The 27558-nt window shown below is 31.3% G+C and overlaps 1 pseudogene; it reads left to right on the forward strand.

Moving 5' to 3' along the window:
* LOC128174544 (multiple epidermal growth factor-like domains protein 10) overlaps positions 1-27558 on the forward strand; it is a 293920-nt pseudogene that overhangs the window by 166106 nt on the left and 100256 nt on the right.

A 27558-nucleotide genomic window follows, 5' to 3' on the forward strand; every position in this document is an offset into this window, starting at 1 on the left:
TTGCAGCTTATGGTCCACCTGTTTTGCAAACTACAGTTCAAGTTCCTTGTTATTCCATTATCACCGTTGTTGTATTGTTTTCAGCCAGTGCTCTTACTAACTTGGTTTTCATGTACGTTACTTATTAGTACTCGAATTACTGTAAATTCCTTATTTTACGCGAGTACTTAATTCCGCGATTCCGCTGTTTTGTATCAAATCGCGAGAATATAAAATCGCGATCAGCATTTTTTTGTTATAATTTCCTATAGTTCAAAATTGTTTGAAAAATAAAAGCGAGATTTTAAAAACCGCGAGAGTTGCTAATCGCGGTTTTACGCAGAAATTAATTCTTCGCGTTAAATAGGAATCTACAGTACTTTCACTCGATCATGATCGCATTTACTTGTAACATTTGAAAATACGTCATGCCAGTTTATTAAACTTTCAGATCCAGACAGGTACTTGCAAGATGCCGCAATCGAGAAGAAATGGTAGACGAATCTGTCAAAAACCCGAGCACTATTGTGAACAGTATTTATATTCAAGAAAACGGATTTTCTGCTTACCAAGAAATCGAGCATGCTGACCAAAAAGTAAACAATGATGTATATACTTCATTAGCATAGAACCCGAATGAAAACTACGTTGTTTTAAAGATATATATTATGTGAAAATTTGAATCATTTTTTAGAAAGACGAAATATTTTTTTTAATTTCTTACTCTTACCCTTGACACGGCCAAATGAACATATTAGTATACTGGGATCTGTTAAAATGTTGAAAAAAAAACAGCATCCCATTTTTTAAAAGCATTTGAATGCTATATTCGCCTTTTGTTTTTGTAATATATTTTGTGTGATATTTTTGTGGTTTTTTTTATTTGTTTATTGCTTTTGCTTAATGTTTGTTTTTGTTTCTTTTTATTTTTCTTATTTTTTCAGGGTTTTCACATAAACGTTACGTCTATTTCTTGTTGATTGTTGATTAAATTGTTTCATTCATAAATAAGAAATGTAAAAATGTTTTGAATGCCTTGTTTAATACTAGACTCTTATTTAATCAGTCTTAACATGAGTTGTAGTTTTAGCTTATCTCCTACCAAATAAATGAATAACAGTAATCCTTGAAGTCACTTTGACGCAACTGAAGCTCCAAATTTTTGAAATTTATTTTTATATTTTTAAGGTTTAGATTTATGAGTGTCGTTGATGCTTTCTAACATTTCAAAGCTCAAGTCTTGTTATTGTTTACATATGTGTTATATCGGTAGAAGTTTAAATTAAATGATATGCTGATGGTATTATTCTATGGTATACTGATATTCATTTGACTGGGAGAAAAATAAAGTAGTCTAGACGAAACATCTCTTAAATTGCTTTTTTACTCTGATATATCTTCAAACAACACAAAATGTGAAACTCTAAGACCTTTTGACGAAAATTTACACTCGAATAACCAAAGCAATGTTTGTTGCAGATTGTTTTCTGAGAAAAAAGTTAGATAATTAAATAGCTGAAAAAATTATTAAGCGAAATTGATACGGAGCGGAAATAACCCTGTATACTGTTTGTCGTGTTTTTTATTCATTGAAATGAAAAATGGGTTTTTCATATTTAAGTGCTTGAATGTTCTTATTGACTTATTGATATTCATTCCTTTTTCAGTTAAAACAGATAGATAAAGCAATTGCGTTTAATATGTTGATTGATCGAAATAGCAGGTAATCGATGTCACACAAAGTAAAAGCAATGTATAATACCAGTCACGTTCCACTACATTGTGAATAGAGTGCAGTTTAATATGGCTTTAAGAGGAGTGTATAGTCATGAATATTTATTTTTAGACAATATTTATCCCCTCAAGACGAAGAGATCTTTATAAAGATATTAGTAATTAATATTAATTTTTTTAAACCTTAAAATTTGTAAAAAAAAATTTTACTATGTAACATATTGTGCGTCTATTAATGATATTGAATTATTCAAGGTTGATAAGATGGTTGATTTGTTGATTATTTAATACGTATTCGATTGATGAGATATTGGCGCTTCTGGTTGGTCGAAATATTTATTTGATAGCTGCATCCATAAAACTTTCCTCATCTACTATTCTGATCTAACACTATTTATAAAGCGGGAATTTTCAAAATAAACACTGTCAACAAAATGTAAAGTTGTTTTTTTTATTGTCAGCAAACAAGATACAACTTTATAAACATGAAAACGTGAAAGTTTAACCCTCAAAAATAAACAAAACACATTATTTGATTCCCGAAAAAGAAAATTAAGCGTCTTCTCACAATTTCGTCTGCTTGAGATCAATCAATCAGATTTTAACTCACTATTTGTGTTTAATCCATTAAATTCAGCTCAATAGCTCTGCATCAGCTGAAGACGCATTCATTTTGAATATTGTTGAAAAATGACTGGAAAACTGTTTTCTACATTTCTTAAATCATCCAGCCTTTTAACGATCTACGTTACAACGGTTTTGCATGCTTTAACACGGTGTGTTGTCATTGACTTCATTAGTTTACCTTGCCAAAGCCTGCACACCTCCTGGTAATATTCTTTTATACGTATAAGATCAACAGGACTGTAATAAATATTTGTTTGCTTGTTGTTTAAAGTGTTCCAAATTATGACCATACTCTGAGTCGTCGCATGTTACAGTTCCACAAGACAAACGTTTACTGTACGTGTAGTTATTCCAAGACTAATTCGCTTCTGCATAAAAAATAAAGATAACACTTTTTCTTTTATGTCCTTCTGATGTTTACTTCCACTAGTACTCCACTTTTAAAAGTTAAAAGATCAGAAATATACGAATAGTTTCCGTGTTGCAGTGAAAAAATATTATAAAACCATTGTTCTAAAGATAGTGAAACGATGAACTTTGCAAATTTTTAAAAAAACAATTTCTGTGATGCTATTAATATCTGAATTAATAAAAAAAACCTGTGAAACCTGATAACTCTATGTAATTTTAAACAGAATTAAACATGTTTTATAATGGAAAAATACAGTTCTTCATCATATATGAACAAATTGTATTTTGTTTGATTAAACCTGTTTATAATAAATCTGCAGAAACACAAGGAGACTAAAACGTATCCAACTGTCTCCTGCCAAGCGTTAGTTAATCACCCCCCCCCAAAAAAAAAAGAAGAAAAAAATAAGTTGATACAAAAAGGTTTATTGCTAATTTATTCATGATATCATATATTCACATCTTCTAGTGTATTTGTTTGCGATAACACTACGATTTAAATTTGTAACGTATAGTTCAATACTTTTCGCAGATGACATATTGTGGGGTGCAAGCAGGCTTTTCATAATTATGCGAAATGGAAATAACTTAAAAATGTCAGTAATATGAATATTAAATATAAAATATTTAATACCACTTATATAAATATATTTACATTAACCAGGTAATAGTGTGTGATAACACTACTAATCTATTTTGTGATATAAAGTCCAATACATTTTTCAAAGTATTTCAATATTTATTCGTACAAATGATGAAAATGATAGTAATTAAAATTCATTCTTAAGTTTGAATATAATGAGATGATGAAATACAAACGGGCTTTATCAAATCTATCTTTATTAGAACCTTTTGGGATTGGATCACTCCCGACCGTATTTGATGACCGAGTTATACTTCAGAATGATCATTTTTTCATTAAATAAGTAATAAAGATTGTATCCCTGACTTTATGAACACCTAATATTCATGGAATAATCCTTCTGAATCATATTTAATATTTATAACTTCAGTGAAGGTTCAAATAGAGAACTATTACATAACGAAGTTAAAATGTGATTGAACAATATTAAGATGTATACCAAGAAAGTTTAGAATTCGTTTTAAGTTAGAACAGTTAACCACAGTCTTTCAAACGAGCTAAGTACACGCGTACATAGATCAAAAAAAGGTAAATGAATAAACATGTGTTATTTGTAAAGAAACTAAAGAGCGTTTTATAACTTTTTGGAATTTATTTTCAGTTCGACAATTATGTTTGATTTTAACAAAGAAAAATAGGCAAATCCAAATGCCCTAAACTTCCGTAATTTGAGAATTATTATGACAATTTTGTATATAATTTTTTTAACCAGAAAAAATATGGCCTTTTCGTCTTAATATTCATCGTACTTCCAAATTACTTGTTAATGTGAATATAATTTAATTCTTGGTGTAACGCGCTTTCTGATTGGCTAAAAAATTATTTTATATCGTATAAAGAATGTTGCCTACGTCATAGTAAGACTAACGTCAAAAACGTATCAATACGCCTGACGTTACGTTTGAATTTTGTATAATTTTACGTCATTTTAAAGGTCAAATGACCGTATTTATTTACAATGAAGAGAAAAAAAATTAAATTATAAGCAATGCATTAAATATTTATTAGTTTTATACGATATAAAATGGTTTGAAACAGTTTACGCTTTTTTATAAAACGCTTCGCGGTTTATAAAGCGTAAACTGCCTCAAACCATTTTATATCGTATAAAACAAATAAATATTGAATTCATTCCTTTAATAATGTACAACTTTCCTTTTGGTGTCTTTTTGATGTTTTGAGAGAATATAAACGAATGTAATTTATGGTTATTTTATCTCTAAATAACTGCTTAAATATATATGCACAGAATGACACACCATGCCAGAAATATCCACTACAAAACACAACTGATGTACAGAAGGAAGATCATGATCACGATACGATACAGCCTTGTACACGGATATATATGTAAAATATATTCTCTTTTTGAAGAGTTCATTTGGTTGCATAACTTGATGGGAACATTGGTAAGATTATTTTCTGGTAAAACTTTGATTTAATTCAAAATAAAAACCAATTTTAATCACTGATCAGAATTTTAATTTATATTATGAATTTATTTATGTAGTTTTATTCCTTGTAACTTCATTTTACATGTATATAATATAAAACTTTAATACTTAGTTACAAGCTAAGCTGATGTCGCTAAGGTATATGTACATGTACGAATTTTAATTATTACAAATTCAACCAAAACTAAGTTTTTATATGATGATTTTAAAAGCGGTATATATACGATATTCATATCCATTTTAAGCTGGTACACGCCAATATTTACATTTACCAGTGTCTTTGCCTTTTGTACTATATAACCCATAATACAAATGACGCCAAATTGAGGCGTCAGCGGGGTTTGCTTATTTATATTCATATATTTAATCATACGATGGCTTAAAATTAAATAAATATAAGTAATCAGGAATTATTCTTTGAATATTATGAGGTGATAATTTCGGTCGGGGCGTGATCAAATCTATCATTAGGGCTTTATTGGATTTGATTACGCCCCGACCGAAATTATCACCTCATAATAATCAAAGAATGATTCCTTATTCCTTATTTAAACCATACAAAGCCAAGTTACATTTAAGGTGTGTTTTACAATTCATTAGCCTAATGAGATATGAGTTAATATACTTTATACTTTTTTTCGATTGTAGGATGATATGATTTGGCTAGTCATATTCATCAAACATTTTTGGACTGTGAATACATATGGTGAGTAAATGAATTGAAAAAGATTTATTCTTAGTATTCATCTACTAACTTATCTACCATTATCCATGCAGTGATATTTAGTTGAAACAATGTTTTTGAGTTTATCCAAAGCAGGTAAAAATAAATGACAAAGTTTACAATAAGTTGGGGGAACAAGCCAAAACGCTTATATTAATCTATCTCTTAGGTAAGAGAAATAAAAGAAATGCAAATTATATTTGCAAAAAAACTCAAGAAAGCTTATATAAAAACCACATGCAAAACTATAATAAAATGGGAACAAAATAAAGTTTGATGTTAATTATTGGAGAGTTGTAATTACGTATGCCATTTAACAGTACGCTAATCCCACGAGCGTATATCCACAAGTAAAACTAAAGAAAACAGTACAATATGTTAATAAATTAATAGTACTACTTTAAAAAATATGTTTTGTCATCTATATATTAAAATATGCTAAATGGTTTTACATGGTTTACTTTTAAAGAAAGGATCATTAAGTAGGAATCAGTAATCTTTTATATAGCAAAATTTCAAATAAATGACACCTTTCAAAACATACAGTTTTTGAATTGCGTGACGTTTCCAACAATAATTTTAAAAAAAGGATGTTTGTTACTTTTTTTTAAATTGACTGGATCGTTGTCGCCATTTTTATGCGATATTTATTAATCTTCTTGCGAAAAAGAGTTTTCTATAAAAATATTAAAAATGGGTGAAATTTCAAAGTTTAATTATATGGTGTGTATCTTTTCCAAAGAATATTATATGGCTAAAAAATATCTTACTTTTTAAAGTAGATCTGAAGGGCAATTTTTTGAAAGCGTACCTTAGAGTTTTTGAAAAATTGAACGTACCAAGTGCATTCAATCTAGGCTCTTTACTTATAGATCGCATATCTTCTATTGTGAATAATTGTCATTTGACATTGAATGTGCTCCAATTTCAGAACTATTTGGCCCTCATTAAATAAATATCATTTTTTTAGTGAATAACAATGAAAGATCCATTGATCTGAGAATATGAGGAATATGACGAAACACAATGCAAATAGACTTATTTTTCTTAAAAATCAGTTGATTAACAGGCACAATCGTTTTACAAACACAATTTCAAAACAATGTATTTAATACATTTGAGATATGCTGACTTACTGACACGAAATGAATACCACTAATATTCATAAATAGAGATAAAACTTGGCATGGTAATTGTTATGACGCAATCCATTGTTAAACAGCTGCCTTTCATATGGAAACATATATAAACTGAAGTGTTATTTGATACTGACAAAGTCCGGCGTGTAAATTTACATTTGAAAAAAGACGGAAGCGCACTGTTTTTAACATGCAAGTGTGTATGTGAGTACTTTGGGTTTTGTTGAGTATAGTAACTGGCTTGTACAGGGAAATATAAACTTTTTTAATATTCACAAGCTTTTATCAGTTTTAGGAAATTGTTAATGCTTGAACAGGAATGTGTTTCCTGCTTAAAAAAATTGCTATTTATAAAAACGTTCTTTTTCAATATTCATTTCCGTATTTCACAAATTCACCGACATTTCATATCCCATGTTTTATATTTTAAAGAGAAGTAAAAGCTTTCTAGTACAATGAATTGTTTTGAAGATATTGTTATCCACACTTTTCGTACCGCATTTAAATATTATATCTCTTTGTGTGCCTCAAACACGGACCAAAAATTTAAATTTGTAGTTATAAGTAACATTGATGATTGTTGAATTTTGACAAATTCTACAGAAAACATAGCTCTGACTAGACCTGCCTGGCAGCGTTATCCCTTTCACGGCACACCATGGGCAGCAACCTTGGCTGTTGACGGACGTCTTTCAGATTTGTCCGCCAGAGGAGGACAGTGTGCGATATCAGCAAATGGTCATTCAGAAGCAGAATGGAGGGTAGATCTGGGAAAAGTTCGAAACTTGCATCACGTTTTTATACATTACAGGACGGAAAATGTCGCTTGGGGTATTTATTGATTTTCTTTGAGAGAGTAAAGCCTGTTTACTGTAAATCATATATCTGGTGATTTTTTATGTTCAACGTATCTTTTTGTTCAGTCAGAATACATGTAACACAGTATGTTGTCATTTGGTTAACTAAAAGGTGACTGAAATATAACTTAATGGCATAGTTCTGTTATTTAGAGATATTTTGCAGACCAGCACATTATTAGTTATTTAGGTTCAATCAAGGGTGTACGGGGATTTACTCCGGGTTGCATTCCATACACCTCGAGGCCGAAGGCCGAAGGGTGTTTTGAATACATCCCGGGGTAAATCTACGTATACCCGTGATTAGACCTGGATAACGAATTTATTTCCTATGTAAACCAAATAGATTTGTTTCCCATGTCCAATCAAGGAGTTATTACACTTTCAAGATATACCATTTAAGCATTGATGCATTGTGAAATCACATGTAATGCATTATGACGTCACGCTCTTTATCTTTAGCTCAAGTCGGGTGAACGGTAATATACATCCGACTTATAGTCAATCAAATCGTGTAAAAAGCTACATAGGAAATAAATAATGTACCTTTCAGTTGACTAGAATTTACAGCTTTATACTGTGCTATATATACGGGAATCATATCATGGTTACAAATGCTAGCAAAAAATTATTGATATTCATAATGTGTAAAAATGCGTTTGTTAATAAACCACGTATTGTAACAATACTATTTGAGGGATTTACAGTACCGATCAGACCCAACCTAACACCAGAGAAAACCCCACTCTCTTGGTTTACATTTTTGAAAATGTGGGTCCACCCTGGGTTTACTTTGGGTTTACTCGCGGTTTACTTTGCTCGCGGTTTACTTTGCTCGAGAATTGGTTTTGGGGTCAACTTTACGCACTGATGTGTGAAGCAGACCTATCATTTATCTTACCATCTTACTGTCTGTTATGTCTGCCCCTTGTATGTTCCGAATATACATGTAGCGTCTGCTTTCAGGGGTATACTTCTGATCGGGGTTTACTATCTGTGTCCACTCTGGATTTACTGTGGGTTTACTCTGGGTTTAATCAGGGTCCACTCTAGTAAAACCGGATTAAACCCAGAGTAAACCCAGAAATAAACCCGGAGTTTAGTTGGGGTTTACTTTCTGTTAGGTTGGATCTGATCGGTACTGTACATTAGTTGATCGCGGTTTAAGCAATTTAAAATTCACAATACTTCAAATAGTGTATACCATTACTTTGAACAATTAAATTATACAATTTATCAAAATGCTTTCATAGAATTGGTTGCATTGTTGTTAGAATAAATCAATGTGATGAAACTGGTACTCTTTTATAACACGTGCACCATTACATGACAACTGGTTAATGTATCTCTTGCCTGAGTAGTTTTTTGTAGACATAAATAATGATAAAGTAAAACTATCAAAAGACAAAGAAGGTTTTTTGGGTTTTTTTTAATATGCCATTTTTCGTGTTCACACGTCAACACACACTTCTTGAATTCAGAGTCTTGAGTTTGTATTTTTTGAAAGACAACCTTACACAAAATTAATATACTAGACCTGTAACTATACTACACTAAAAATAAGTTATTTGTCGGTGTTCATGAACTTACAGATAAAAACAACGCCCATACGAATAGATTCTTGGGATTTTCAATCTACGTATCGAACACCACCTACAGAAAGGACTGGAAACTGTGTTTCAAGGACAACAACTATACCAGAGCCACAATACCCAATCCTATCAATGTTACGTGCCTTATTCACGGGAGATTTGTCATATACTACAACAACAGAACTCATAGTCCGTTCCCTGCTGGATATTCAACTTACGCCTTTAACGATCTGTGTGAAGTTGAAGTTTATGGTAAGAATCGCACGTAAAAAAAGAAATTATAAAGCAGATTTAGAATGTTTTAATAGGTGCACCTTATAGGTTTTTAATGCATTGTTATATAAAGTGTGAACTTTTTGAGAAGTGTCAAAGCTAGTGTTGCAATGTGTGAATATTTGGAAAAATTTTACGAATGAAATCATTTTTACAAGTATTTCTTAACCTTTTCTTTTACTTTATAACAGACATTGTAATAAACAAATACGTTTATTATTATTTTGAAACATGGATTTTGATTTTATTTGAACTTCTTAAAATCATTGTGAACAACCATCCTTCAGAGGTTTAGATGGTTGTTGTACCAACTATGAGCAGATCTTTGTATAAATATATAAGCAGCCATTTAATTTTCAAAGTTTAAATATGGAACTTGTCTTTACTTAATGGGAGTTTATGGCTAAAATGTGTACCTGAAATGTGTAAGACGATAGCATAGGTAATTTGATGTTTACTTCAATTTCTTCAAAAAACAGTTTGATTGTCTAAAATTATGTATAAAATCAATGACCTATGTTTAAACATTTTATAATGAAATGTCATCGTCCACGTTCATTGTCATGCTTTTAAGTACATGTACAGAGAAAGTATAATTTTATTCCAACAAAGAGATGCTTAAAATTTAGGTCAGTTAAACACACACAGTTTTAACTCCTTTAACAAGATCTAAACGTTAACATATTATATATGATCATGATGTAATAAAAATAATATGATATAATGAAATATAATATATATTAAATATAATATAATTTAATATAAGATAATATAATATAATAATTGTACTATTAAGACCATTTATATCTAGGAATCTTCAGTTTTTAGTATGAAAATCAAAAAATATAACTATAACCATTAAGTCGGTCTATTATGTTGAGTTATATGTTTCGGTTTTTTTTCATAGGTTGTCTGAAATTAGGGTATTACGGAGAGAACTGCTCCACACCCTGCCCAGAAAACTGTGAGAATGGAGATTGTGACATTGTGGATGGGACCTGCATTAGCTGTGTTCCGGGATATAAAGGATCTATGTGTAACAAAGGTAAACACTACATTTTTGTTTAACTGATAAATGTTCATGCAAGCCTTCGATGTGTTTATGGCATAGGCAAGCTAGCATATGCATAAATATCTTTTATTTTGTTTAATTTCACTTCAAAACTTCTTATTAGTCATCTCGGGAATAATTACAAATAGTATAACGATTTCATCACTGGTTGTTTGAAATTGTGTTAATAAAAGCTGTTTTGCATTGATTTTAACAGCATGTGAAGGCAAATATGGGATGAATTGCAGTAAAGTATGTGGCGCCTGCTACGAAAAAGAACAATGTGACTACAAAAATGGTACTTGTCCAAGTGGATGTGAGGACGGGTATAAAGGGAAACAATGCAAAACTGGTAACGAAAAAATAGTACATTCAGGCTTATGTAGAATTAACATATACATTACTGTTGTAGATACAATTCAAATAGATTTCATTATATTTTTACTAAATTTCAAATTATGTGGATCTTTTGTACATTAAGTAATCCAATTTAAAAGCCAAAATAGAAACAAATGCTTATATATGAAGTATTTTAATGGCTATTAATACTTTTGTTTAAAAAATGAATTAAATTGAATGAAACATATTGAATATACACATGCATTGAAGAACATAGATCATGTAATGTAGGCCGGATGGAATGTATGCCTGTATGTAGCTTAGACATTTTGATCCATTTTCTATGATTCTGATGCCTGTTCAGCAGAGTGGGTGCTCGCGAGCACTCACCAAAAGGTGTGTCACAAGTAAAGAGAGTTCTGAAAATCGCTCGCAAGAACCTGTTCACCTGAATACGCAAAGCAGTCTCCTTTTGCATGTATTTTTTTTTCACTAAACCTCTCTAATAAACTTTTTTTCCTTATCTAAATTTTTCACGACGTGTATTCTTTTTCTAAAATAGGAATTCCAAATATATAAGGAAAGAATTAGAAATTTAAATTTCATAGTAAAAAAAAAAAAAAAAAATGGTGATTTAAGGAAGTTACCTGAAATTCTGATTAGCCAATATCTGTTTAAAATCTACTCACTTAAAGCTTTATCTCATTAACTTTGAGCATTATTTGATAAATTATCGCAATCTGACCTTGTAAATAAAATATGATACAATGTGATATTGTCATGTTTTTAAGTGATAAAAACTGTATATATTTGTTTCATCACTGTCTCCTTAATGTTTATCTAGGGGGGGGGGCATATTTTTACGTAGGAATATCTACAGAAAAATCTTAAAATCTTGTTAAAAAACCATTTGCCTAGAAAAGCTGTAACTTAAGTGAAAGCAACTTCAGATAGTGTGGATTCAAATTCGTAAAAAATTAAAATTTTGAGGAGTGGGTTGGGGCCCCATTGGGGAATCTAGTTATACAAAGGAAAGCAATTATTTACAAAAACTAAAATGTTATCATGTATGGTTTCTCTGATATGCAAACATTTTGACATATTGCTGATTCTTTAAAATTGTTTAGACTTTAGCCCCTGGACGATTCTTGGGCCTCACAAGGTGTTCAAAGTGTGTCGTACATGTAGGTTTATATCCCGTTTATAAACATTTGTTTAGGATCTTTTTCAGAACTGCAATGCTCAACAAAATATGACTATAAGATCATTTGGAACTGGATCATAAACACAAGAATATTTGGGGGGGGGGTGGACTTTTATTCATACAAGATCTACATGTAATATTCCACATTGTCCACATATTTTTATTATGAATCCATTAAGCGGATTTTATCATGCCTATTGTTGCTCAGGTGAGTGATGTGGCCCATGAGCCTTTTGTTTGAAGATAGTAAACGAAGTTTGAAATCACATTTTTTTACATGTAATGTCAGTTTGCAACAACAACACGTATGGACCTAATTGCTCTAGGACATGTGGAGATTGTCTCTACCTGTACGGAGAAAAATGTAACCACGTGACCGGTCAGTGTCCTCGTGGATGTGCTTCCGGCTTTCAAGGAGACCTTTGTGTTGAATGTACGTTCATTTCAAAAATTCAACTTACTCAGTATCCTTTGTGCATGCGTAACATTTTATCTCCAAACCATGAGAATAACTCTGAATATCCTCACTGTAAATATTATTAGCGTATAATATCATTTTTCTTATTCAGCAAGAGATGAATTTAAGAACGAGACAACGGTTGCATGGCCAATGTATAATGGTATGATTATTTAAGAGCATTCATGTAATATAAAATTTAATAACAATATTCCAACTCGGAAAGTAAATCCATTTGCTCAATTTGTTTTAGTTTTGTTCATATGAAATCAAATCAGAATGTTACATCATTGCGTTGATTAAAGTTTGCTAGCTCCAAATTACTTAAGTATTTAAGGAAAATCAAACAAAATATGTAATAGAATATAAAATATAAAAAATATGATGAAATCCATGTAACGTAAAAATTCCCTTCTTCTTATTTTTTAAATATATACATAATGTAAACATTTCTATAAATATACTATAAATATATATATATATATATATATATATATATATATATATATATATATATATATATATATATATATATATATATATATTTATAAACATGTATTAATGTAATGTTCTAAGACAACCAGTTAGATACTTTTAAATGTCTTCTCAATGAAAACTTGTTCATTTATTTGTAGCATTAATATAAAAAATTAAGGAATTATACAAGATGTATGTACGCTAATAATTGAAGTTTTTGAAGGTTTTTGTATATGTGTTTACTATTGTGATTAATAATGATAAAAAAAAATGAATTCACAATTTATTTTAAAAAGCATTGAGGGCAGTTATCTAAAACACCGTAAGGTTATCATTAATTTTACAAGAGTATTTCAAATATTGGTTAAAAACGAGAAATTTGTTATAGATACGAACAACAGAAAAGAATAAACATTACATATGGTAAAAAAAGAAAACATGTATACATAATACATGTAACATATAACATAAACCGATATTGAATTAAAAGAAATGTGTACTGGTTCCTTGTAACTTAGCCAGGAACTAATCGGTAAAAAAATTAATATTAAAATGTAAATAAAAAAACATCGCAAATTAACAAACAAATACACAAAAACAATTGGAATAAGATGGACAAAAAATAGGAAATATCGTTCAACCATTTCATATGTACATGCCACTATATTGATTAGAGAAACTTATATATGGTACTTTTTTGCAGCACATGGTCCACCAGTTTCGCAAACTACAGTTCAAGTTCCTTTTTATTCCATCGTCACCGTTGTCGTATTATTTTCAGGCAGTGTTGTTCTCAACCTGATTTTCATGTAGGTTATATACTTAATCGGATCTTGTTTCACTTACAAAGGCTCGTTGCCAACGTTTTAACCTTCAGATCTAGCAAACATTTTAGATATGATTTGTTGAGCAAAAAACTTTTATTTAGTAAAGACAAACATCCGTACAATTTTTTTTGGAATTTGGATACTTTCCTAAATGTTTATATAGAGATCTTCTTACATTAGATATCAATATAGTTTAAACATGGTCACGATCTTAAAGATACCTCTTGTGTTTCTGTTTATTTGTAACATTTGGAAATACCGTATGTCAATATTACAAGTATTACTTACCTTTTAGATCCAGAAAAGCACTTTTAAGATGTCGCAATCGAGACAAAAAGGTGGACGAATCTGTCGAAATGTCGGATACATATGTCTACAGTATTTATGTTCTAGAAAACGGGTGTGCCGCTCACCAAGAACTGGAGGATTTTGACAAAAATGAAAACGATGATATATATACTTATGTAGAATAGAACTGGAATTATACGGGATATATGCTTATTATGAAGCTAAGTGCTTTTAAGAATATTTGTTATGTGACAATTTAAATACAATTGTTTAGAAGACAATTGTTCTATTTTCTTTTTTAAATCGTACTTTGACACGGCCAAAAGAACATATTGGTATAATTAATTCTGTTGTAATGTTAATCAAATTACTGAAAAGCGCTAACCCAGCCTGGCTATAAAGGAAATTTACTTTGTGCAGGCTAGGTAAGAAAAGAGACATTCCTTGAAATGTTTGCATATTTTCAATTGAAATCAATTGAAAGTTTCCAAGGCCAGAAGGGCCAAAGTGGCGTTGTTTATGTACTCATCAATATTTTTCCTTATTCAATTTATGTTTGATTAAGAAAAGAGAATTTAAGTTCTCTCTTTTTTAAATATTCATTATGATTTATTATCTACACTAAAGTTAATGAAAATGAAGGCTGAACACGACTTGTAAATGGACAATTGCCTTAAACATGGTATACAAAAGCATTTAATTTAAGTTCACTTAATTTCACACCTGGATCTTGTGTGCGACGTGTAAAAGACATTTGTTTGTCTAATTTTTGCACTTTTATATTGTTGTTATACGTGCATTTTCTTAATAAGTTTATTGCAGTGACCATTATAATTGATGTTTCGAATTTTCTTGTGCATATGTATTGCATTTAGCTGGTATGTTGTTGCGTCTATTAAATAACTTAATGGCGAGGTAAAATAAACGTCCACACAGGTGAGATCTACAATAAAAAGTGCAATTGTTTAGTCAGTTTCTTATATATGTGCTGGGGGGAGAGTGGCGAGTACCAAAAACAATGGGTTTTTTTTAAAAGTCGTCGTCTTCAGCACTTAAAGGTGGAAAAACACATCATCACAAAATTGCTGATATCTGATCGAAACGCCTCTTAGTTTATCGACAGCAGCACAGTGTCGGACTTATGATCCGTTCATCCTGAGTTTGAATCCTGCTGGGACTTATATGTTGCTTCGTACTGAACTAAATTATGATACATGTATATTCATGGTTTTGTATTACCCCAAATTGCTAATTTTATGCTTTTTGACATATGTACAGTTTTACTTTTCATGATATATCTATATTCTGTTATATTTTCTTTATTTTGCTCTTTTCTTTTTTGTTTTGGTTTTTGGTTTTTTTTCGTTTTGTATCTTCAATTAAAAAAAAAAGAAGTTTAATTGTTTGTTTAATTGTTTTGTTTTTTTTAAAGATTTTAGAACCAATAAGATAACTTTTAACCGAAAAAATGCTTTACTTTGTATTGTTCTCAATACGACGTTATCAATGTTGTTTTTGTTTTTAAATAGTGTAACTATCATTGATAATTTATCTTACAATTAAAACTCTCTCTCTCCCTCTCTCCGTCTCTCTCTGTCCCTCTGTCTCTCTCTCTCTCCCGTCAAAAGTAGGACGTGATTATTTTAGATGACCTGGCATTGCCTGTTCGTGTTGGAAAGGTCTCAGCACAAATTCTATTTATATACAATTCCTCAGATTGTGTAATCATTTGTTCGTAGTCATTATGTAAGAGTACGCTAAAGTCAAGTTGCACGGCTGTTCAGGATTTATATAATACACTTGAGGGGAATAGAATTGTCATTGGAACATTTCCAAGGCAAGGTAAACTTTAAACTTTAAAATTTACCAGAAAACTTTGTGTTTATTTCTTTCTTGTCTTAGAAAAAAAAATAATGATTGTGGTAGAAAATAGCTTACGCAATACATTAATTGGACCATTCGTTTTTAATGAAGCACCCCCCCCCCCCGAAAAAGGAAAAAAAAATAGAAATACTTCAAGGGGAACAGGACGTTGCAGTGTAAAAGAATATGTTAATGAATTTGTTTGCTTTTTTTAACAAAGTTACTTTATGATGTCCAGTACATTATATTTTTTTTTCATGCATATGACTACTTTCTTACCTTGCACGGGAGATATTTTTATAGTTTTTATACCCCTTTTCTCCATTATGGTTTTTTTTAACAATCTCCATTGTTTGCAATACATGTAATTACTTTAATTGATGGAATTTATTTGCAAATTATCTTCATTAATTTTTAATGAGAAAACAAATTTCAAAATTGTTAACTACATTTTTACATAGCAATATCATAATTATATCAATATATTGCTGAAATCAGCACGTCAAATTTGAAGTTTTTGATTCTGAATTTGAACAATGTTTGAAGGCACATAAAAAATTGTCAATGATTTTATTTTAATTTCACATATCAACCTCAGCATGTGCTTTATAACTTACAAAATTGTCATGATAACATTCTTGGCATTTAAGAGAAATACTACAATAGGAATCACTCCTACCCCTTATTCTGGAATTATGACCTTTTGTTACAAATTCCATTTTGAACAATGAAAAAGTTATGCATTATTTAGATTAATCAATTCACATGAACAGATTATTGTAATATATATCTTATTATATTAACCTCTTATGATTTTGTACATTTACATTTCTAAAATCAAAAATGTTAAATTTCCTTTAGCTTATGTTGTGAAAATGACTACTGTAGGGCTGTTAAGTACGGAAACATATCTGTATGACGTCATAATGAATATATGACATCGTAACACACCAAAGCATCATTGCAATGATAGTTACATGAGCAGTGTTATGTTCCCCTTTAAAATATTTGAAAAATATTTTATGAAACAATTCTAATGAATTCAGCTATTTTTCTGTTTAAGTATTTTAAACATTAAGTTTTCTTTAATGATTGTTTTGTAAAGTATCAATGTTTAATGCCTGAGGAAGTTTAACGTGACAACTGTTATTAGCAAACGAACATTGCTGGTAAACGCTAAAAAACAACGATGCTTATATTTATGGAGGGTAATCGTGTTAAAAAATCCAGACATGTAAACTTGTAAATCCGAATATGCAATTGTGGTGATGTGTGAGCCTGAGCATGAATATGTGTAATTCTGATCGTGTAACCTATAAAACTCGGGCATAAACACGTGTAAGATTCGACTCAGTTCCTTCGCATGATGCACATTTTGCAACTTTATTGTTTACATTAGTTAATTAAACCCTCAACTTTGCACACTTTCAATCCGTAGTTTCTGCGTTTGTAACTTCAGGCTCGGCAATAGCACATCTGACATGATACAAATTAAAGTCTGAAAGTTTGTCGAATTTTGACATGACCTTATATGGCAACTGCCTTGCTGCGGGAAAAGGCATGCCGTAACTGCCGGACCGGAATGAACGAAAAATAAACATAATAGTCAGCTAAACTGTTGCAATAAGCTTTTAATGAACGACACCTTTTCTATCGAAAACACCGGTATTGTTTTTAGAAAAAAAATTGAGGTATGATTGAAACTGGACCAAACAGGAAGAGGTTCATGTAGAAAAAAAAATCGTTGCCGATATGACTAATGCGTTAATTTCCGTAATATAATTCTCATGGAATTATGAAAGGAAATGCCAAATATCTTATATCTCTGAAAAAAAAATTGACATTTAATTTAAACTCGAATATAAGTAAATGCGTACTCTTTTCTAGAAATGAGACGGATCAAGAAATTTCCTAAGGGGGTAAATATATTTTGAGCGGCATGGGGTTCGAAGACCGCCGTGAGGTCCCATGTAACTCCATTGCTTCTGAATTCTAAGAATTTTGAGAGTGCATTTTTAACCGGGTTTCCGATTATTGAAATAGTGCAGACGGGCGAGTGGCTGTCAAAAAGGTACCCTTATTGTACCGATAACTCCTCGAACAGTTTTCAAGATAGGAAGTTGTTCTTTTGCAGATCATTTATACGTATATATCAGAAGTATGCAAATTGCTAGGATTTTGATTTCTGAAAATTTATAAAAATATCAGCTGTTGAACTTAGTCATTTTTGGGCAAAAACATTGCATATAGAGTACCCCATTTTTACTCTTGTTTTTTTTCTGAATTAGTTAGAATAAACGACCTGCAAGGATTTGGTAATTTTTCGCGGAAAAATTTATGTTACTTTACATGTATTTATATTTTTTGTTGTTGTTTTAGTGAAAGATAAATAATAACACAATTTTCAATAATATTAAAAAAACCAGCACATATTATTTGTGCGCCGTAAATTGAAGTTTCACTATGGGAGGCACTGTGGCTCAAAGATCGTCCATCTGTATTTTTAGACAGGGAGCTACAGACCTGCAGCTAGTTCACAAGTGGCTGTAAAGCTGTATTATACTAGCTCTCCAGAAAATGTTTATCAGCCAACTTCACAAAGTGAGTCTGTATTGAACCGACATTCAGGACGTCATACTCAATCCCGTAATAATTGCTTAAAATAATTTTTAAAAAATGTCAATTTTTACCTGCATGATAGGCTTTTTTTCCTATATATTGCCGACAATGCAAAGAAACATTTCTTAAAATAGTTTATACACATTTTAATTTCACGACAGTTAACCTTATCTTTGGAATTTTTATTCATTTTTTTAAAGAGGGTGTCGCTTCTTATGTCTCATATTACCGGGTAATCACATTCTCAAAACCAATGTCTTGAAATAGTTTGTTTTTCTTATCGATAACTTTGCAACTCAGCTGACGGACCCCGTGTAATTTTTCGCGTGGGGGGGGGGGGGGTCTTGTCACAACTTTTGGGTAGCGATGAGGATGCATTTGGAGATATTTTCTTAATTCAGCCGAGGCCTATACTTTAACAATTTGTTGCATGTACTCTAATTACAGTGGCGTCGGAAGCAAATTGAAGGGGGGGGGGCTAAACTATTCATGAAAAATATTGACAAGAATTCCCATAATCATGAAAATTCTAATCCACGGGGGAGGGTATACCAATAACTCCAATCTTACCTGCCCAATCCCCCCCCCCCCCCATCATGAAATTCCTAATCCGTGGTGGTGGTGGTGGGAGGGGGGGGGGTGTGCTAGTATACCTACTATGACTCTAATTTTCAATATCACTATTAATATTTCATTCTCTTTAAGGTCTTTTAAGAAACAATTTTGTTTGTTGCGAGGAAAAAGTAGGGGGGGTTGAATCCTCCCTGTTGCTATGTTCCTAATGGTTAGGTCTAACTTGGCAAAAAAAATTGGGGGGGGGGGGGGGCTAAGTGCCCCTCCCCCCTAGCCCCCCCCCCCTCCCGGTTCAGACGCCTATGAATAAAAATTCGTATATATCTTTATACACATGTATTCAAACAAAGTCATTAAATGTAATTTTTTTCAGTTCTAAGAGGATATCTGAAGCCGATCGAATTCTTTACTCGTATCTTTTATACATTCTTTTGATATAAAATGTACACCAATCTCATAATTTAATTTTCCGAAAAATAATACTCTATGAAATGTTGTTATCCAGAGTTAATATGATTATAGGCTTACCTATTTTTTTTTTATCATTCCGTCCCTATTCCGGCGTTAACGGCATGCCTTTACCTGCAGCTAACCTTTTTCTATCAGTGACGTCACTGTTTCCATATAAGGTCATGTCAAAATTCGAAAAACTTGTAGACTTTACATTTGTCAATTTGTATCATGTTAGATGTGCTATTGCCGAGCCTGAAGTTACAAATGCAGAAACTACGGATTGAAAGTGTGCAAAGTTGAAGGTTTAATTAACTAATGTAAACAATAAAGTTGCAAAATGTGCATCATGCGAAGGAACTGAGTCAAATCTTACACGTGTTTATGCCCGAGTTGTATAGGTTACACGATCAGAATTACACATATTCATGCTCAGGCTCACACATCAACACGATTGCATATTCGGATTTACAAGTTTACATGTCTGGATTTTTGAACACGATTACCCTCCATATATATTCGCTTGTAGTTAACGTTATCAACATGTTTTCTATTTGTATTTACATTTCAAATTCAATTCATGATGGTCACAGTTGGTCATTTTAAATGAAAAGTCTGTTCATATATGAACAGTCAATATGATTTATATCATCTGATAAATGCGTTATTATTACTGCTGTATGTTCTACTCAAAATTTACCTCTTGGTGGAGAACATATTTATCGTTGAAATTAAAATGCTTTCCAGTAAATCATTATTTTGAGAAGTCTTAACTATGGCCAGATTGGAAATAAACTCCAAAATTCAACACCATAATATTCAGCATCTTATCGTATTTCATGGAAAACAAAATATTTTTTTTCTAGAATGATCGCACATTCCATTTAATGAAAAGCAAGTGCGTTAAAAAGTGTTTTAAAGTCGTACATCATTCACATTACAATGTATGGACTTTCCTTTTTGACTTATAGATATTCATTCCTATTTCAGTTAAACAGTTGGATCATGCAACTGACTTTGATATTTGGATTAATCGAAATAACAGGTAATCGAAGAATTTCAATTGAAAATAAAACGTGTATTGTGTAGATCTGTTTTGTTTCCTATCTTTTGATATAGTTTTACATCGGGTTCTCTTGAGGGTCTTACAATGTAATCCTCAGCCTTTAAGTTTTGTTTTTGTCGTTGTTGTTTTTGTTTTTGTTTATTTATTTTTTATTTTTTTTTTTTTGGGGGGGGGGGGGGTTATACACGGATTATGTGCAGTTACTCCTTAAGGAAGAAAAACTAGATGAGAAAATTCCGTTTGTAACTACACATAGTCCGTGTAACCATAAAATTTTGAAATCAGCAAAACGTTTTTACCAATATCAGAACAATCAGAAAATATGAAACAAAAACTGTTCAACCAATCATCAATCATAAACAGCAGAAGACAAGCGCCGAATTTGAGAGCGAATAATTCTCTCCAAAGCAAGGTTCTCGTCCTGCAATACTACTCCCATCAAAAAGTGGAACATGTGAATTTTATACACGAGGGAGAAGGAATAATATTCAAAAATGTCCAAATTATAAAAACTAGTGCCCCAATGAATTGCAAATAATCTAATTTTATTTACTGTGCAATTTGTCCAACCTGTGGGGAAAATTATATTAGCCAGACTAACCAACACAACGCCCGAGTGAGAGTGCACAAACAACAAAAAAGAACGAAATAGTGAGAAACACTCCAGGTTCGGAACATTGACTAGGGAGAAGGAAACATTTAAAATATATCCATTTTACAAAATGTGGACTTCAAATACAATCGCCCGATCTACTAGAGAGAACTATTTGATAAAAAAGTTTTAACCGTGATTTATATATAATTTAAAGTTATTAACCGGAAACTTAATCATATATATATATATATATATATATATATATATATATATATATATATATATATATATATATATATATATATTTATATATATATATATATTTAAACTACATATGACTTGCGTTTTTAAGTAAATGTGCATTCATACGAAACTCACATATTCTTTAATTTTCGTGCATTTATTAAATATATAAATTGTCATGAATTTGACACCCATATCATCTGTACTGAGCGCTCACTCTGTTAATGGTTTTCGTTGACTGTAAATTTAGTCTTGGTTAAAACGAAATATGCTTAACAATTTAATCTATTTTTAGTGGCAGGTCAGTTATGTATGAACTGCAGGGACTTAAACAGCCCCCACGAATGCTACTTGGTGACCAGATGTGGGAATCACCAGGTAAGATTTTAAAAGAAAGGTAGATGGTTGTATAATTTTTCAACATTGATTTTTTAAAAGAAAGATCTCTGTTAACTGATATTGTATGATTTATTAATTTTATTAAGTACGATTTAAACGCAAGAAATATTGCACTTTTTATAGTTTTAATTAATGATAATGTCTGGCTTAAGGCCATTTGTAGGCTTGATGTAATGGACGATTTATGAACCACAAAGCCTTCTTAAGTGATGTGTGCATGATAAAAATATTGCATTCTTTTTCAAATATAACGAGAAAACGTTTTATATTATTTGGCAATTACCTTTTTAAAATTCGTTTTAGTCAATTGACTTTTCCAGCTAATTAAACACCGTTCTACAAACCATTTACAGGGCTAAGAAAGGGGAATATTTTTTCTGCAAATTTGTTACAGTCATAATAAGCTGAGATTCTAAAAAAGGCACTGCGCAACATTCAGTTTTCATCTTAAAGCCTACGTCAATTTAAGTTCTATAAATACCGTTAATATATAACAAGAGACCCAGGGACCACATGGCTTACCTAAGCAACTTTAGTTTTTACTGATAAAACAAAGCTCAAAACCATCATTAGAGTATTAACTGCAAAAATATCTAGACAACCTAGAATACCGATATTTATAAGGGGATTTAAATTTATCTCAAAACATTCCTAAATTAACCTCAACAACAATAGCTTTACCTAATTAGAAATACTTTAGACCACCGTTAGAGTATAAACTGCAAATTATGTACACAAATCAGAATACATTTTTTATAAGGTTTTTAAATTTATCTCCACACATAATTCCTGTATTAAACTTTGAGCTATTTTTAATGGTTTAGGTTTAGTTTAAAAGAATAAGATTTTCAATTGTTTTTTCCTTTTAATTCCAATTTAGCATATAGTCTTATAAACATTCCATCCCCCTGATGGCCCACACCTAACAATTAAAAAAAGTTGTTGACGCCAACGATAACGGGAAGGACGGACCCATTTTTATCAAACAAACTCACTAGAGCCTATGGCTCATATTCAAATAGCATTTGTGTTATAGAACAAACCAAGTGTGCTTTATGCCACTTTTACTTCAAAAAATAGTGTAGATACATGTATGCATGTCTTATACGATATTATTCTCATTACAGCAATGCTACATTGAAAAGTATGTTAGACACAACGCCATTTACTATGACTTGGGATGTAAAAGTAATGTTGTGAGTTATCAAGTGTTTTTTTGATAAAACAAATGTTTCGTAGGAACTTCAGACTGATTTATTGTATACAATTGAAAATGATATACATATGCTTATATTAAAATTGTTGTTACTAACGTTTTTGATGAATTAAAAAGTAAAACGTGAACATGTATCGATGTGTGTTTTAAACCATATGTCAGAGTGTCTCAGGTCAGGGGGAACTAAAATTATATTTTAGCATTTATGAACGAAAACTAAAAATTCAAAATTGTCAATTATTTGATAGTTATGCTTTGTAAAAAGAATTATTTTCTCTAGGTCTGTAGCAGCATAGGTGGACCTCAAACATCAATAGTTGGAAGAAGGAACGTTATGGTCAAGGAAGGTGCTCCCGATTCGTTTGAAGTTGATTTTGATGAGGATGACGACGGTAGATTTCCTGTTTGTGAATCTTGCTGTAACACTACTGCTTGCAACAACGGAGGTTCTTGTGGAGTTGCAGGTTTAAAATGTTTAATTCAATTCATTTGCATGGTATTAACATACATATTCAATGTATATTATAATCAAACGTATAATATGTTTTGAACGCATATTAAAATCGATAAGAGTATAAATTAGACACGAATTACACCAATCATGACTAATACAGTGGTAACTTGGTCAAATATGCGTGACACTGGAACCGAACATAGCTTTACATTAATTGATAAAAATACATTTTAGATTATGATTATCACAATGGACGCATGTGTTTCAACTGCAAAGAGTTATCAAATCCCAACGACTGTGACCAAGTTACTTGGTGCGATCAAGATAGTGTAAGTTTAAATGCAAAAAAAATTAATCAATCTCGATTGATCGACCATATTTTAAATTAAAAAGCAGATCTTAAGCATATAAAACTATATTTTCAAGCATTGTTACACGAGCGAAATCACGTCTGGTACTGGAACAGCTAACAGTCACAAAATATACCATTCTGCATGTACTGGACAATCAAGGGTAACTATATCTATAAGGCTTTCTGTAACATACACAAATTTTATTGAAGAATGTAGGGCATTTTGATGAGTCATTTAAATATATAACCTACTGCTGTCCGCATTTATTCATCGTCGAACGCCTTTGGTGACGTTGATTGTTATAAGCTTTTCCATGTCTGTTCTCTAGAATTTAATTGATACGTAACAAATGACATACATGTACTTGTAAGAGCATGCATATAGTTATGGTGATGGTATTGAGCTTGAAGAATTTTTTTCATGATACATGTATAGCGTTTGTTTGAATTTTTGAGGAATAGGATAAGTCTTGTTTTTTATAACGTCGTTTAAAACAATTCTTATAAGAAATGTTTGATTGGGTGACTCACTGATTAATGTTTGTAACTGAGAATATTGAACGGAAAATAAAACTTATTTTTTTACTAGTGTTCCAATTTGTTAGTGGAGAAAAATTCAAATGTTTATTGAAACAAAGATACATCATCAAAATTTGGTTTAAAAAAATCGTGTGCCAATAAAATTAAAAAGACAGTTGCTATGATGTAATCATCATTAATTATTTTCTTACATTATTTTGCGCATCAAAAGTTCTACAATACAAAGCAAGTTCAAACAACTTAGACCAATACCCGAAATATTACTTTCAGCTTCTTTTGCATCGATTTCGATATGTAAAAATAACGGTAACACCAACATCAATTATAAAACGCGTCAACTGTTGCTTATAGATGTGTGGGTACTCCGATGAGAATTTTAAGTATAGCTGTTGTCAAACAAATCTGTGTAACAACCAGATCAGCAGTCAGCAATCTCAATTCGTTCCTATTCCTACGACAAAAACAACAACGACAACAAAACCAACAACGACAACAACAACAGCAACGACAACAAAATCAACCACGACAACAACAACGACGACAACACCCCCACCAACAACAACTACTCCTACTACAACAACAACTCCGACAATAACAACTCAAAGTTTGTATTGTGTACACATATATTAAGTGTTGTATTATGATGAGTATCGTTTTTAAGTCATAAGTAACTGATTTCAAAACCAATATAATCACAACATCTTGTACGATACCCTATCTTGTTCTTTACTCAAAAATATAGGTCAAGGGCCCCCATCTATTACATCCATAACGATAACGCCTGCACACTATCACTATGGCGACGATGTACTGCTGACTTGCGACGTGAAAAGCAACCCAATGTATTACTCACTTGGATGGAATATGATGGTAAGAAAAAAACCTAGACAAATGTCAGGCTGTTTGTATTAGAAGGACAAAGTTTACATATCCAGTTTTCGAAACAATTTTGCAGAATCTGATGCGAATGAATATTTCAAAATGCCCTTTGATTTTACTAGACATTAGCTTGTTTCTTGCATGTTACTTGTGTGTGTGAAAAAAACGTTTACAATAACGCTGCTGTAATTTCCAACTCATAAAAATAATGTACTTAGCTCGTAGTATACCGGTATTTCAATAGAGAACATACATCTGCAAAATCCATGGCCATAAATTTTTTGAAGACAGCATTTTATATAATAAAGTGTACACATATATTATTATTATATTATTGTTATATACAATAGTTACAATAACACGACTGTCGGATATATCTCTACGCCGTCATGTGAAAGTTAATATTCGGCAAAATGGCCGACGCTTCGCCTACTCATCTCAGCATTTCATAATATTTAATACCGAAACTGCGTACCTTAAGTTTTTAATTTTTTTTAGTAGTTGTTCTTTGCAATTATTTTGAAATTAGAGTAGTTGCCCATTGAATTGACGTCACATTGTAGTGTCCTGAGCATCATCGATATTTGCTCAAATATCTGCGGAGGAAGACAGAAAAACGTATACAATTGTTAACTTTAATATTCAGAGAGTGTTTGATATGTGAGAATGATGATTTTGAAGAGTTCGATTAAGTAAAATTGAACGAGATGTAAGGCCACATTTACATTGATTGACGTAGATGATCGCTTTTTGTGAATAGATTTCTGAATTAATATTCCTCGGGTAAACACAACACTTATTAAGTTTGTTACTGACTTACTACAGAAATATATCCGGTTAATCAATCTCATAAACAGAAGGTTAAGCTAGTCAATAAAAGACCTAATATGTAATGTTATTCGACCAGAGTATTTTCCAGCAATTAGCTCATATAAAACTTTTTGCAGGCCACACAAAGCCACATTCCATCTAATGTCCATGCAGAGAACAGTCTATACAAAGCAGTGATACGCATCAAACACCTTGCCAGAGATAATTTACGGCAATATCAATGTTATGTGCAAAATTCTTTTGGCCAAGACATCCAAACAATAACACTTACCGCGCCGAAATAATATATTTTCATTTTGATAATAAATCAGCTTTTTAAGCATCCTTTTATTGTTGTTTTGTATGTCCATTTAATTCTTTGTGACAATTGTTGATTTACAGATATACAGATTTTTTCCATAATAAAATTCATTTAAACGGAAAAAATTCTGATGAATCATGAAATACATTAAAAGTCTAATATTAGTTGATGGTTTGTTATATGATATGTACATGTATTACATTCAAAATCGGTTCGTAGTGTTATCAAGTGCAAAGAAAATGAAAGTGTAAACACATTAGAAAATATTTATTTATAAATATTTTACTTGAAAATTATTAAACTTTTTTTTGACAAAGTCAGTGCTACAATATATGGTATTATTATTTATTATACTTTCATGTTAAATACTGAAATCTGATTGGTTAAGCCGCAGTTGATAATCCGTTCTATTACCCTCAGCGTTAGCAACACACTTGACAACGGGTAACACAACAAATTGTTACATGCGCGTAAACTTTGCGCGTACGGTTCGCCATAGAATTCATGTCATTCAGATATAAAAGCTTTTAAGTTTTCTTTAAAACTAAGACATTCAGTATAATAAAATTAATAGTGCCTTTTTAGGAGGGTAAGAGTTGAAATTGACACCCCTCAAAAACCATTGTCAACCTCCCCTTCGCGTCGGTTGACAAAGATTTTCTCGGGGTGTCAATTTCAACTCTTACCCTCCTAAACAGGCACTATTTATATAGTGTAAACATCGTAGCTATTGAACAGTGACCAGAGAAGATGCCTAATGTATGATATTTGAATACAGGTTAAAATCCGTTTTATCCCTCAACTCTTAAAAATCAGTCATGGTATGTGGGATTAAAAGTCTTTAAATATTTTCTTATTTAGGAAGTCATTTCTGCAATTTGCAATATCAATATTAAAGCATCCTGATTCTTAATTGTTGACACATCAACCACTAAACCAACACTGGCTTTAAATAGTGTACACATTTGCGTTTGGTTTTATAAAACATGTACATGTAGTTGCTTTGAATAATGTCAATGGTTGATGACTGATATGTTATCTGTCATTTGCATTACTTTGACAGTTTTCTTGTTGTCATTAGGATAACAATTGCTTTCCTGA

This window comes from Crassostrea angulata, chromosome 2 (assembly GCF_025612915.1).
Source record: "Crassostrea angulata isolate pt1a10 chromosome 2, ASM2561291v2, whole genome shotgun sequence".
Taxonomy (NCBI): Eukaryota; Metazoa; Mollusca; class Bivalvia; order Ostreida; family Ostreidae; genus Magallana; species Magallana angulata.